The following is a 14,216-nucleotide window of genomic DNA, read 5'->3' on the forward strand; positions in this document are numbered from 1 at the left end:
CGTCACGGGAAGGCGAAGCACCCTGGGCGGGGGCGAGCGTGGGCGAGGGGGTGGGGCGTCATTTAAATGACACTTGCAGGCTCGGGCTCTGGCAGTCCGGCTGCTCCGGCAGCCCGGAGCGGTACCGGCACCGGCACCGGCACCGGCGTGGGCTTGCTTCCCGGAGGCCTCCCGCAGCCAGGGTTGTACAAGTAAGTGGGACTGCAGCGTCTTGTAGGCCGCCGCCGGGCAGCTTCCGCGAGGGAGGTTGGGATGCAACTGAGCGCATTGGATGGGTCTCCCTGTCCTGCCCTTGGGTTTTGTATCAGAAGCAGAACGTTCCAGACTCGGGCATTTTCGGATTGGCCCCCTTTCTGTGAGGGGCTCCGGTACTTTGGCTCTGTGTTGCCCGTTCTCTTCAATGGTGAAAGGAGTTCGCTATGTGCCAGGCACTGTGCTGAGCCTTTTGCAAACATCTTGTTTGATCATCACAACCCTAGGAGTTTAGGTGCTACATTATCTTAATTTTTCAGATGAAAAAACTGAGGTAGACTGGTTAAATGACTTGCCCAGAGTCACCCAATAAGTGCCTGAGGTCAGAGGCTCAACACCAGTCTGTGCCCCTAATGCCTGGAGAGACTAGGTAGGATAAGCCTCTGATGTGGCCCTAAAATGTTAAAAGGGGTGACCTTGACCAAGTCCCTGACTTTCTGTGGACCTCAGTGAGCATCAGTAGAATTAGAACGTTGGACTAGATAACCTCAAGAATTCTCCCAATTTTAGCTTTGAAAAGCCTCCACCACCCATATTCCCCTGTCTTCCTCTTGCCTCCTTCATTCCCCTGTTAGTCATTCCTTTGGTTTCAAATTCACATATTGCCAGTGAGGAAACTTAGGATCAGTCACTGGAACATTCAGTTCTAAGAGAGAGATGAAACCCAAGAGCAGGTATTTTGATTGTGTGTATACCTTCTCACTAAATATCTTCAAGGAAAAGTGGGGATTCTGGTCTCAAATGGTCTCTGCTTCTGAGCTTTCGTTTCTATCCAGACATTCTGCACCATCTGTACTGTGGACAGAGGCTGCCGGGATCTCTCCAAGAGCAAGGCTTCATATCATACTGTGGGCGTTAACTCGAGCTTCTGGAAGTTGTTAGCACTCTCAGGCAACTCTCAGCTGAGATCCTAGAGACAGACCATTTTAGGCTTGGTTTGCTGGGCTTCTAAGGAAATTCTAAAATCCTAAACCATTCTTTCACTAAGAAGCTTCTGAATTCCATGAGCAAACACATCTTATTTCTACAATCAGCTTTAAGTGTTGAAAAGGACAGAAAAGGACAGAAAAGGACAGTTCTCTACTGCTAGCAGCTAATGAGAGCTCAGTGGGCCATGATGAAAGGGGGTCTTATATTGCCCTTCCCCTTCTCTGCGTTTTTTTTTTTTGCTCCCTTTCCTGGCCAGAATACAAAACTGTGAAACTTTTTATTATTTGTGAGATAGCTTAAAGTTTCCATGCACTTATTTTTAATATAAAAACTAAGCTAGATGCTTTATGTTTCTTTTTCTAAAAGATGAAAGCAAGTTTTTTTTTGCTTTCTTCATTCCTTTTTTTGGGGGGGTGGGGGGGAGCTCCCTTCTATTACAATGGAAGAGCATTGGATTTGAAGTCTGAGATCCTGGGTTCAGATACTGCCTTTGACACTTATCCCCTGTGTAACTTTGAGCAAATGACTTCCCCTTTCCGTTCCTCGGTTTCCTCCTTTGTAAAGTTATGGCGTTAGCATAGTGACCATTAAGGTGCTTTCCTGCTCTACATCTAGGATTCCAGATAGGAAAGTTATTCCCTATCCTTGCCTTACAGCCTCAGAGAAATGGAGGCACATAGCATTTCATTTACTTACCCCAAATCACTTAGTAATTGGCAGAGATAGAAACAGGCTCCATATTTGTCGGTTCCTACTTTAATGTTCCATCTAATTCTTTTTTTAAGGACAAATCTCACTTGTGGGAAACTTTCCCCGACTATAATCACCCACAGTAATCTTTCCTTTCTTCAACACTTGTGTGGGTGTATCTTGGATTATTAAACTCTTGTGTCTTACATAACTTTTCAGTCAGCACACTATAAGTGCCTACTGTGTGCCAGGCACTGTGCTAAGTGCTAGGGATACAAATCAAGGCAAAGGCATCTCCTGCCTGGAGGGAGACAACACATAACTATATGCATATGAGATATATACAGTGTAAGTGGAAATTCAGGGAGGGACTAGCCATGTGGGGGACCCAGAAAGATCCTCCTACGCTAGAAGGGATTGGAGCTGAGTCTTAAAGGAAGCCAGGGAAACTAGGAAGTACAGGTGAGAAGAGAGCATTCTGGGAAAGGGAGGCAGCTGCTCTAAAGACATGGAGTTGGAGGGAGAAAGGAAGGCAGAAGATGAGCACTTATTAAGTTCCTGCTGTGTTCCAGGCACTGGTAAGTGCTTTACAGAGGTCTCATTTTTGATCATAACAACCCTAGGAGGTAGCTCCTGTTATGATCCTCATTTTCCAGTTGAGGACACCGAGGCAGAAAGAAGTGACTTGTCCAGCATGATAGAGCCAGTAAGTGATTGAATTCAAACTTGGGTCTTCTTGACTCCAGGCCCAATGTTCTCTAGCTGTCTCTGAGTGGTCAAGATAGAGATCGTATGTTACGTGTGAGAAACAGCCAGGAGGCTGGTATCCCCGGCCCACAGGGCACATAGAAATGCTGAAGACAAAAAAGTGTGAGGGAGTTCACTTACAGAGGATTTGGGTCCTGGAGGTAATAGGGAAAATGAGTCTCGAATGAAATCCAGTACTTCCACGCATCCCTGATGAAAAGACCAGAACTCTGAAGGTCAAGGGCAGGGGTGAAAAGGTCAAGCTGAATCGGAGGACTAAACAAAATCCGAAACAAGGATAAACTATTTACGTTGAAATAGGAAGAAATGCTTCTTCACAGAGGGGGTCAAAGTCTACAGGAGGCCTAGGAAGAGATGTCATATCTGCATTTTGAAAAAAAGATGCAAAGGGAAGGAAAGAGGGCTGGGGACCAAAGAGTAATATTAGGGAAAGTTAGCTTACACAATTGGGGTGCTTGGGGAGGAAGTGGGGGGAATGACTGATGCCTGAACTTCACTTTCATCTGGTCAAAGGATGAAGGAAAAAACACACACACACACACACACACACAGTTAAGTACAGAAATATATTTCACTCCACAAGGAGATAGGAAGGATAGGGAACAAGGAAGGATCAGGGGACTTGGAGAGTGGATTAAGGGAAAGATTAAGCAGAAGCAAAATAAACGAAAGAAGAATATACAAAAATATTTGTAGCTTTCAGAGGTGACAAAGAATGTGAATCGGAGCAGATGCCCATCAATTGGGGACTGGCTACTAAGTTAGGGTATGTGAATATGCTGGAATGCTGTCGTGCCATGAGAAGTGCAGAGCGGGCCAGCAGGGTGGACACAAAGAATCCTGATCAGGACTGGTGACCGAGGGCTGCTGGGTAGAGAGGTAAAGGACATGCCCTCTTCTTTGGGGCCGGACACTTGGGGAAATGTGTTTTGCTTCGCTACAGGTCTGAAACATGCAGTTCTTTTTCCATTCTCGCTTGGGGGATGACTTTTACTGATTGAAAAGACATTTTGAAAGTGATCCTCTTCTCCATTCCCTTAAGTAGATGGGCAGTGTTCTAGGTATAGTGCTGGACTTGAAGGCAGGAAGGGCTAGGTTGGAATGTTGCCAATGATGACCTTCATATGGTGCTTTACAAATACTGTATCATTGGATCCTCACAAAAGCTGGGAGAGGTAGGTGCTATAATTATCATCCCCATTTTACAGATAAAGAAAGTAAGGCTGCTGTAGGTGAAGTGACTTTGCCCAGGGTCTCACAGCAAATGTGTCTGAGACGGGATTTGAACTCAAGTCTTCCTGATTCCAACTCCAGCTCTCTGTCCACTACTCCAGTTGCTAAGTCACCATCTGTATGACCTCGGGTAGGCCATTTATTTTGTAAAAATGGAGATAATCCTAGTACTTTTATGAGGAACAAATGAGTGATGTATAAAAATGCTAGTTGTTTTTTTCCTTTTTCTCTTTGCTACCCTATCCCTATCCTTTGCCCTCTCATACTGCTACTGGGAAAAGAAAATAAAAGCCCTTGCAACAAGTATATATATCCTCAATTCAAACAAATTCCCACATTGGCTGTGGCTGAAAATGGCTGTTTGATTCTGCATCCTGAGTGCCTTGCTCCTCTGCCAAGAGGCTGGCAGCAAATGTCATCAGTTCTGGGGAATGGTTGATCCTTAAACTCATGGGCATTCTCATCTTTTCCAGTTGTCTTTACAATGTTCTTGTATAATTGGTTCTCCTGGTTCTGCTTACTTCACTCCACATCACTTCAGGTTTCTGGGATACCATTTATGTCATTTTTTGTGATGTGATAACGGCTAGCTTTAAAGTTTACAGAGTGATTTATATAGATTATTTCATTTGATCCTTACAGTAATACTGTGAGGTAGGTGGTATTGTTGATTATTTTATATTTTTATATCATGTATTATAATTATATTTTAACAGACGAGGAAACTGAGGGTAAGATGCTAAGTGATTTGCCCAGGGTCATGCATATTATCTAAGAGATTCAAACTGAGGTCTTCCTGACCCCAAACCCAGCCTTCTATCCACTATCCTGGTATAATATTCCATTACACTCATATACTATAATTTCTCACCCGTTCTCCAATTTATTTCCAGGTCTTTGCCACTATAAAAATAAATTGGTATATTTTTATACATATACATACTTTTCCTCCTCCTTTGACCTTATTTTGGGGGAGGGGGGTTAGTTAGGCCTACCACTAGGCCTCATAGTAATACTGCTGCCTCAAAGGCTACCTATCCACTGTCTGGAATGTTCTCCAGAATGCCTAGACCAAGACAATGAATGTGGGCCTGTTTCCTCATGGGCCCTTCAACAATTGGCATTTGCCCTCTCTTTGGCCATCTCTGACAGGGGTGAGGGGGAACTCTAGGATTGTCTTAATTTTCATTTCTCTAATTAATAGCAATTTGGAGCTAACTTTTCCATCTGGCTATTAATACTTTGGGTTTCTTCCTTTGAAAACTTCCCGCACATGTTTTTCCTCTGCTGGAGAATCCAGGTGTTTATAATCTACTTGGCAATTAATGTCTCCCTAGTTAGACTGTAGTGGGAACTGTGGCCTCTCCTTGCTTCTGTCCTCTATAATGTCAAGCATTCATCCCTAGTGTGTAATATGCACAAGGCATTGTGTCACATGCTAGGAATCTCAACATTAAGAATGGCGCCTCTTTCTTTTGACTTCCTTACATTTCCCTGGGATAGATTTGGATGTGAACACCAAGGAGCCTGATGGCTGTGGAGGCTAAGTGCTAGAGGCTAAGCAGAGAGTCAAATGGCTCTCGGGGAGCATCCTTTCAGCTGGAGGCATTCCAGAAGCCTGTATGTATAGTAGAAAGGACCCTGGAGCTAGGCCTGGAAGAAAAGGACTCCTCAGGCAGTAGGGAGAGTGGGCATGGGCATGGGGGCTGGCCTGAGCCAATGCACACAGCTAGTAGTAGTGCAGGATGAAGACTTTCTCTTTTATGTCAGAGGTATTAGAATGAAGGAGTGACATGGCCACATCTGGGCGTGAGGAGTAGGACTTCAGCTTCTGGCTGGGGATAGAAAGGAGACAGAAAGGAGTAGGGGGAGGGAGACCAAGGAGGAAGCTGGTACAGCTGAGAGGTGATGGGGTCTGGCCTCACACTAGTTTCTCGATAGTTGATTAAGAATTTGATTGTTGGTCTGTGTCTCAGCCTCATTCTCTGCCTCTCATGCCAGGCAGTTGGGTGATGCCCAGCAATTCAGAGCTAGGCCATGAATGACTTTACAGCTGAAGCCACCAGATGGGGCAAGAACACACGAGCCTTGACCCCTCTCAGAAGGCAGCCTGGGGCCCTTTCCTGTTCTGCCCACAGCTTTCCCCCTCAGACACTCAGACCCTGTTCTGCTGGAGGCCAGGGGGATTCTAGGGTGCTGGCAGGTGGGACTGAAGAGGGAACCCACAGACTCAGGCCTTCCATGTGCTAGGAAACAGTGCCCCTCCTGGAACCTTCTGGTATAAGGAAATTATTTAAGGGCAAGTACAAGCAACTGGGGCCCGTGCCTTCCAGAGGGCGGCGAGCCTTAAACTGAGCTTTGAAGATAATGGACCTGTAAAGCCAAGGTAAGGGGGAGACTGCCTTCCAGACATGGAGTACAAAGAGTGGGCAGGCTGGGTTGGTTGGTATATACTGGGTGAGAATTGGTGGTGATGGGAAATCAGGCTAGAAATGGATGTGGAAGCCAGGCTGAGAAGAGCCTTAAAGGGCAGGCTGAGGGCTTGACATGTTCATGTCTTAGAAACAACAGGGGACCACTGAAGGTTGTTGAATGCTGCTCTACCATAACAAAGCTTACTGGGCCATGGTCTACATGATACTGAGACCCCCAGATCGAGGTCCAGAATCTGACAAATGACATTCCTTTGGCGAGCCATTGTTAAAAGGGTACTTCTTTTGTCTTGAAATGAGCCCTGCTTCCATCTGGTTAGTGTTGCTTTAGGTTATATGAAAAATGTCCTAGGACAGGGATGGTGTTCCTCAAAAATTTATGATGCAGTTACAAAAACCCATACGACTGGGTTAATCTCTCAGAAGAGAAAGAGTCTCCTAAAGTAGATCAAGGGCACTGAAGCCATAAAAGGGATGTAGCTGCTAACAATGCCACTTTAATGGGGGGCACATATTAGGCTCCCTCCCTTCCCCAGGGCAACAGGAGACGCTTTGTCTCCATCTTTGTAGCCCCACACCTTTGCCCATGGGAGACCCTGAATGCCTTGATTTTTGCCTTGGATTTCAATAAGGCCTTAAAGTTGACAAAGTCATTTCCCAGCAACCGCCTGGGCGGTGTTATCACCCATTTTGCAGCTGAACAAAGTAAGACTCGGAGAGGGGCAGTACACTGTCCACAGTCAACCAGCAAGAGGCACAGGTAGAATCTGAAGCCAGGTATCCTCTTGCCGAGGGCCGAGAATACTAAGGGGGGTTTCAAGGGTTCCTAGTTCATGGTGTATGTGAGGCAAGACAAAGCTAGAAAGGTGGCTCTGGTGAAGCCCCAGAAGCATTGGCAACATGGCCTGAGAAGTGGGCTGTGCAGAGCCTCAGATTCTAGGAATGCTTGGGTCAGAGGTCAGCCAACCCACCAGCTTTATTTTCCAGACCAGTAACTGAGGCCCAGAGGGGAAGTGACAAAGCTGGGAAGGGACGTCAGAGTTTCAAAGGAGGCCTCACCATCTCCTCCATCAAAGGTAGCATATGCATTTGTCTATAAATGTGGCATCACCATCTACATCGTTCCAGGCTTGTTTCACACCATTCAGACCTTTGCATGCTCTGTTCTCCCTGCCTATGAGATCTTCCACCTACTTTGTCACCCGTTTAGTTCCTCTGTGTTCCTTGAAAGCCCATTTCTTTAATAAAGGCTTGCCTGATCCCAGCTGTAGGTGGCAGGTGGTGGTGCAGATACCATTTTCTACAAGTATTATGCCCTACCATGACTGGGGGAACCAGATCCAGATTGAAGCAAGGTCGGTGCTCTCATGGTTGGTAGTCCCAGGCCTTCTGGTCTTAGAAACCTGGGCCACCTCTATAGCAATGGTTAATGGGCCAGAGAGACACATGCCACTCCTGTCTCCCGATGAAGGCCCCTCACCACTTCACCCACCCCCTAGGAGGCAGTTAGTTGCTAGTGTTGGTAATGACAAGGATGGCAGGTGCCTTCTCCCTCTTAACATAGCTGTGACCATCAAATTGAAGCATCGCTAATAAAAGGGGCAGGAAGGAGGCTGCTATTCCCAGGGCTCCTTTCTCGCTTGATGAAAATTGAGCTTGGATGGCAGGGGAAAGGCCCAAAGCAATAAAGTTGCCCCAAAGCAGAACCAATTGCCTCAGGCCTCCCCTAGCCAATTCTTTCTCCCCTACAAACACCCCCCACCCACACCTGCCCTTTGCCAGCTGGGATCCAACATCCCCTGGGTGGACTGCCACATCTGAAGCAGTAGTTTCCCTCTCTTCCTCAGGCAGGTATCTCCCATCCAGATGCTGACCTTTCCCTTCCTAGTCTTAAGAATGACATGATAGGTGGGTGTCACAGCCTGGCCTCCACACCTGGGCTTCTGGTGGTCTTGTGAATTCTGGGTGCCTGTTTGGGGAACATGGCCAGTCTTTGCCAACCTCGGCCTCAGTTGGCTCTTCTTGGAATAGAAAATCCCCAAATGACTTTCTCTTTCCTTGACCTATGGTCTCTCAGACCTGGGGATACACTATGTTGACCTATTGTGTGTCTCTGCTCCTTGCTCTCCACAGCTCAGGCAGCCCTGAGACCTCTCCCTGGACCTACTTCCAGTGGGCACAGAAGGAAGGTGCTGAAAGTTGGAGGACTCAGGCCTGGGGAACTCTGTCCTGAATACCACCTCCCTCCCAGGCAAGCTTGGCTTTCTCCTGCTTGAAGTAGCTTAACTCAACCCTCCCCAAAGTGGTATTGCCTCTGGCATCATCCCAAGCCATCTCACAACACTCCCTCCACATTCAAGCAAACTGGATTACCTGCATTTTCCCACCTCCACACCACTGCCCATTCTGTTCACTGCTTGGGATGGACCCACCTTTCTACCTCTTGAGTTGCTTTATGTTCAATGTCAAATGTCATAAATTGTAGTCTAACAGTCTGATATTAGGAAGGTCTTTGCTCTTTCCCTTTCTAAGCCTCAGCTATCCCATTTTTAAAAATACCATAGTACTGTAGGACCTCGCCATAGGATGGTTATGAGGCTCAAATGAGGGCTTATGGGAGTATTGGGCACACCATATTTTGTCAACCTTTGTTACTGAGTGAAGCCTTTTCTTTACATCTCCTGTAGATTTATGAAATGTGATGAGACCAGTGACTATGGAGTCACATGACCTGGGGCTTGGCCAGTTTCTACTTATATGACTGTGTTTTGCCCCTTCATTTCACTGGGCCTCAGTTTCCTTATCCATAAAGTGAGAGGCTTAGACTAGATGAAGGACTGAATGGAGGAGAAAGTATTTCTGAAGGGTGTTAGTGCCAAGCACCGTTCCAAGCCCTGGGGATGCAGAGAGAAAAGGAAGCCAGTCTGGGCTCTCATGGAGCTCGCACTGCAAAAGGGGGAACCCCTCACATGGGAGGTCTCAGCTGCAGGGCAGACGTAAAGAGGACAAGGCGGCCAGAAGAAAAATAGTCACACACACACTAAAGCATCTTCTTTCCTGTTGTCTTCAGTGACAAAACCATCCCTCTTTCCATGTTGGGGCCATTTGATAGTGGCCAGGACTTTGGGGGGGGTGGGAGCTTTCTTAGGCGGGCCTTTAGCGGGAGGTGAACAGATGGCGCCTACAGCACCCTGAAGGGCATTTGAGGGTCACAGCTCCACCGGGGAGGGGTGCCTCACTTTGTTGTCTTTGGGGACCAGGCTACAAGCAGGGCCACATACCCCAAATAGGCACCCATCCTCAGTGTGGGGGAGGAGGCTGGGGTCTGACACCTGCCAAGCCTGTTGCTCTGCAGACTAGGCAGAAGGGAGGGAGGAGGCAGGGCTAAAAGAAGGGCTCAGCGTACTGGATTGCCTGCAAGGAGATGGTGGCAGTGCTTTGCTCAACTTGGTACGTACCTCCTGTCTCGCCCTCAGCAGATGGCAGTTAGTGGACAGTAAGGGCTGGTGATGGCAGGAATGGTAGGCCTCTTTTACAAGGAGATTGGTTCCTCTAAGTTGGCAGTGGGACCTGGGCTAAAAGGCTGCTGCCGCTATGTCCAGGTTCTTGTGGTCAGGATGGCACTAAGCTCCCATTCGGCTTTCAATCTAGATTCCCATTATCCTGTAAAGCTGCTCGTGGGCATATATCACCCGGGTGTTGGGAGATAACTACTAACTAGGAGAGCAAAGGCAGGAGGACTCCGGCAGAGGAGGTGTTGAAGACAGGCAGATTGCGGATAGACTAGATGGCCCCTCAGGTCCCTTACCACCCAGAAAGTCTTTGACTCAGTGATAGGAACATGAACCCCCTGCTGGAACAAGCGAGGGATATGACTGGCATTCTGCAGCCTGGCTAACATGGGGCTTTGCTGAGGCCCTGGGTACCTACACTATGTGACCCTCTGGATTCACAGCTTTTGGAATGGATGATAAAGAGAAATCTGTGGAATTCAAATCAGAGGGGGCTCACAGGCTCAGGGATTCAGCCTCTACTTGCTCCCCTGCCCCTCAGTTACCAGGCAGGAGGCAAATGGTCACTGGGAGCAGTCGATGGTTAGTGAGGTCAGAGAGCGTGGGGCTTCCCCAGTCGTAGCTATTGAATTCACTTTTCTCTAGTCAGTTACAAATAGCCACAGACTGAATGGACCTATGACCTCACAGAAGTTTAGAATCTTGCAGGGGGAAGGGGCCAGGCCTCTCTGAGGGCCCCAATCCCAGCTAGGCAGCACCATAGTGCACAGAACGCCAGACCTGGAGTCAGGAAGACTCATCTTCCTAAGCTCAAACCTGGCCTCCGACACTAGCCATGTGACCTTAGGAATGTCCCTTCACCCTGTTGGCCTCAGTTTCCTCATCTGTCAAATGAGCTGGAGAAAGAAATGGCAAACCACTCCAGTATCTCTGCCAAGAAAACCTCCAGTGGGGTCACAGAGAGTCGGATGCGACTGAAAAACAATAGGTCACAGAGCTGAAAAGGACCATTTTTCAGAGGCCACTGAGCCTCAGCAGTTATCACTTGCCTTCTCCACACGCCTCCTGGCCCCACCCATGTTCTCCTCTCCACATGTGTGCTCCAGTCACATGTGTTCTTTGCATGTGTGGCCCTCCATAGTTCAGCTCAGCGCCTAGAAAGCATGCTTGCTTAATACATGCTTACTCCATCTACGTTCCCCACCTGTGTTCACTCTTCCACTGAATGTGGGAGACCATGGCCCAAGTTTAGAGGGGCAGTGTTTTGTTGCTTTTTCTTTCTGTCCCTTTGTTTTGAACCATATGTATCCTCACTGACAATTAAGATAAACAGCCTGGTAGGGGATCCCCTAGGATGCAGACTCACAGAATGCCTGGAACGTGTTCTCCGAAGGACCTGTCTAGTGAGCTGGGTGGAGGGGTCCCACCAGGTGCTTCAACTAAAATAAGTATAATTAAGCTAGCTATATAACTACTTAGGGCAGCTGGGTGGCACAGTGGATAGGGTGCCAGGCCCAAGCATTTCCTCTCCCTCATCCCTCTGGTCCTCAGCCCAGAGCCTAAAATCTGGCTTCACTCCCTATCACCCTCCCTGGCTGACACTCTGCCCTATCATGTACCCCTACGTTCTAAACAGTTTCCCTACGACAGTATTGTTTCCTACCTCTGGGCCTTGCCCATGCTGCCCACTCCATCACCTCAGTTAAATCCTTGTCGTTCAGTCGTGTCCGACTCTTCTGTAACCCCCTGGATTAAATCCTGCCTGTGTTTAAAGGCCCCGGTAACATACTGTCTCCCCTATGAAGCCTTTCCTGATTTTACTGCCCACGTAAAACCTTTCCTTCTATTCTAATGCTGTTTTCCCAACCTTTATAGGACATTCACGTGAATCCAAATATTACATCTGTGTCTGTACTGTAGAACCATCCACCATGTCTCTCACCCAGACATCCGAGGGCTCTGGGACCCCACCTCCTTCATCACTTTAATTTCAGCCCAGAAGAGGTGCTCCAGAACCTTTGAATGTCTGGAGGGTAACAGGTGTTAGCCCTGGAAGCTTAGAATTCTATGGTGATGTTGTCATGGTGGAATCCAAAGAAAAGCGAGAGTTAGGAGTCAGAGGGAATATGTTTAAATCCTGAGTCCTCTTTTTGTAACCCTTGTGACTTTGGGACTCAGTTTCCCCATTTGTCAAATGCAAGGTTTTCCCTAGATCTCTGAAATCCCATTCTACTCTCTTTGATCCTGGTTTTAAGAGCAGGTTGGAAGTCTCTGCCCTATTGAAAAGAGAATCAAATGTGTCCTATTAGGGAGAATAAACGCTGAAATGGAAATGTTCTCCAAAGATAGTCTGGTCCCCAGGACAGTGCGGTTTGGAATAAGGATGGGAGCCAGCCATTCCAGTGTCCCAACCTCAGGGGCACTGCCTTCACTGGGAGGAGGGGGCATCCCGGTCTCAGGCAGAATGGCTAGGCTACTTGGCTCTCCTTTTCCACTCATTGGACTAGGCCTGCTTTTGTCTTGTTACACTGACTTGGCCTGCTTGGGGCTCTGACTGGAGCCTCCTCCCCATTGAGATCAGTGCCATTTCCCCAGCCTCCCTTACCCCCAGGCCTCGGGTTGGCCAAGTTTCTCCTATGTGACTATACCTTGTCACTTCATATCACTGGGTGTTGGTTTTCTGTTGGTAAAGTGGGGCTTGGTCAAGCTAAAAGCTTGGAAGAAAGGCATTTCTGAAGGGCTTGCTATGTGCCAAGCACTGTGTGGAGCCTGACAGTCTGGGCTCTCACTAAGCTCCCGTTCTAATTGGGGGAGACCACCCAGATAGGATGGAGGAAATGGGCATGGGTTGCTGGAGTACAACAGCCAATCAGATGGCTTACCCCACTGATGCCCCATGTTTTCTTGACATTGGGCCACTTTAGTGTGTCAGGGACCTTGAGGGTGGTTGCTGAAGCAGAGTAGCTTCCTTCTCCCCAGGGTAGCTTTGGAAACAGGCTGAAAGCAAGGCTAGTGGTCTGGGGGGCTCTGCTATGCCAAATCCTCAGGTGTGCCAGCTTTGTAGGTTTGTTGACAACTGATGTGGGGGGCGTGGCAAGTCCCTTCTCGACAAGGATTATGTCCTTCCTAAATGATGTTGAGGACTTGGATAGAAGGAAGGCCAGTGGCATCAGGATCACTCTAAGGTTCAGGGTCCTGGCTATCATCTGGCTGAGGTAGCTTCCCCATAAAATGGCTGTGCAATAATCTGGAAGGAGAGGGAAGCCACCACCCTTACCAGGGCCCTTGGGCTCACGATGCCCCTCAGCCCTCTTTTCTGAGAGCTCAAAATCCTACTTCCTGTGATGTTGCCCCGGGGCAGATTGAGCCTGGATTTCAGGAGATGGCCTGACTCAGGAGGAGCCACATCTCCCCCTACCTTCAATTTGAATGATCAGATCTGGGCAGTCAAGGACTGTAGATGGAGATTCTCAGGCAGGTCTGAGATAGACTAGAAGAGATGTCCCCTAAGGTCCCAGTAATTCTGTGACAAACACATTAACCCAGATCTGAAATAAGCCAAGGACATCGGTCAGTCGGTTGGTCAGTCGGTCAGTCAGTCAACAAACATTTATTAAGCACCTAAAGCCAAACACCATGCTAAGTGATTGGGGTTACAAACAAAGGCAGAAGACAGTCCCTGCCCTCAAGGAGCTAACAATCTAATGAGGTTAGGCAGCATACAAAATTGGCAAGTGGAAGGGGTTGGGGGGGGCCGTCATGGAGACATCCAGAGGAGGGCAGCTGGACGGGAAAAGAAGAGAGGGTCGGCCTGGAGCCTCAGGGAGGAGAGGTCTCCGCCCTCCAATCAGAGGCTGTGAGTTGGAGAGCTGAACAGATCTTGCAGGATGAAAAGCTTTCTTGGACATGCTGGAGGCAACCTGGGGAGAAATCAACACATGGCTAGCCTGAGCTCTATGATGGCCATTCTGCAGCCTGGCTGCCTCGCTGCTCAGGGCATCTATCTAACTTGGGGCTTTTCTGGGGCCCTGTGGAATTGGTCTGTGTCACCCTGTGTATTTAGATGCTTTGGATTGAAGAGCAGAAACAGACCTGTGAAATTCAGTGCCCAATCAGAGGAGGCCTCTCACAGACTCAGGGATTCAGCCCCTGCTTCTGCCCCTGACCCCTCAGTCACTGGGGAGCAGCCCATGGTGAGCTCACAAAGGCAGTGGGGTCGGGCAGCCCTGGCCAGAGAGCAGGGGCTTCCCTAAATGGGAAACACTGAATTCCCTTTCATTTCTCTAGCTAGTTACCAGTAGCTTCAGACTGAATGGACCTGTGAGTTCACAGATAGAATCTTCCTGGGGGAAAAGGCCAGGCATCTTTCACATCCCCTGACCCCAGCTCCCCTCTGTCA

General features: G+C 48.4%; 1 protein-coding gene across 2 annotated transcripts in view; it reads left to right on the forward strand.

Annotated features, from left to right (window-relative positions):
- Positions 1-29: 29 nt before the first annotated feature.
- Positions 30-14,216, forward strand: part of AKAP4 (A-kinase anchoring protein 4) — a 40,089-nt gene continuing 25,902 nt past the window's right edge. The window contains exons 1-2 of one of the 2 annotated variants that reach the window (XM_036739854.1): positions 147-191; positions 8,439-8,556. The gene's annotated coding sequence lies outside the window, so the exon portion shown is untranslated. Of the gene's footprint in view, positions 192-8,438; positions 8,557-14,216 lie in introns of both variants that reach the window. The other variant, XM_036739855.1, reaches the window with a different exon arrangement.

This window comes from Trichosurus vulpecula, chromosome X, assembly GCF_011100635.1.
Source record: "Trichosurus vulpecula isolate mTriVul1 chromosome X, mTriVul1.pri, whole genome shotgun sequence".
Classification (NCBI taxonomy): domain Eukaryota; kingdom Metazoa; phylum Chordata; class Mammalia; order Diprotodontia; family Phalangeridae; genus Trichosurus; species Trichosurus vulpecula.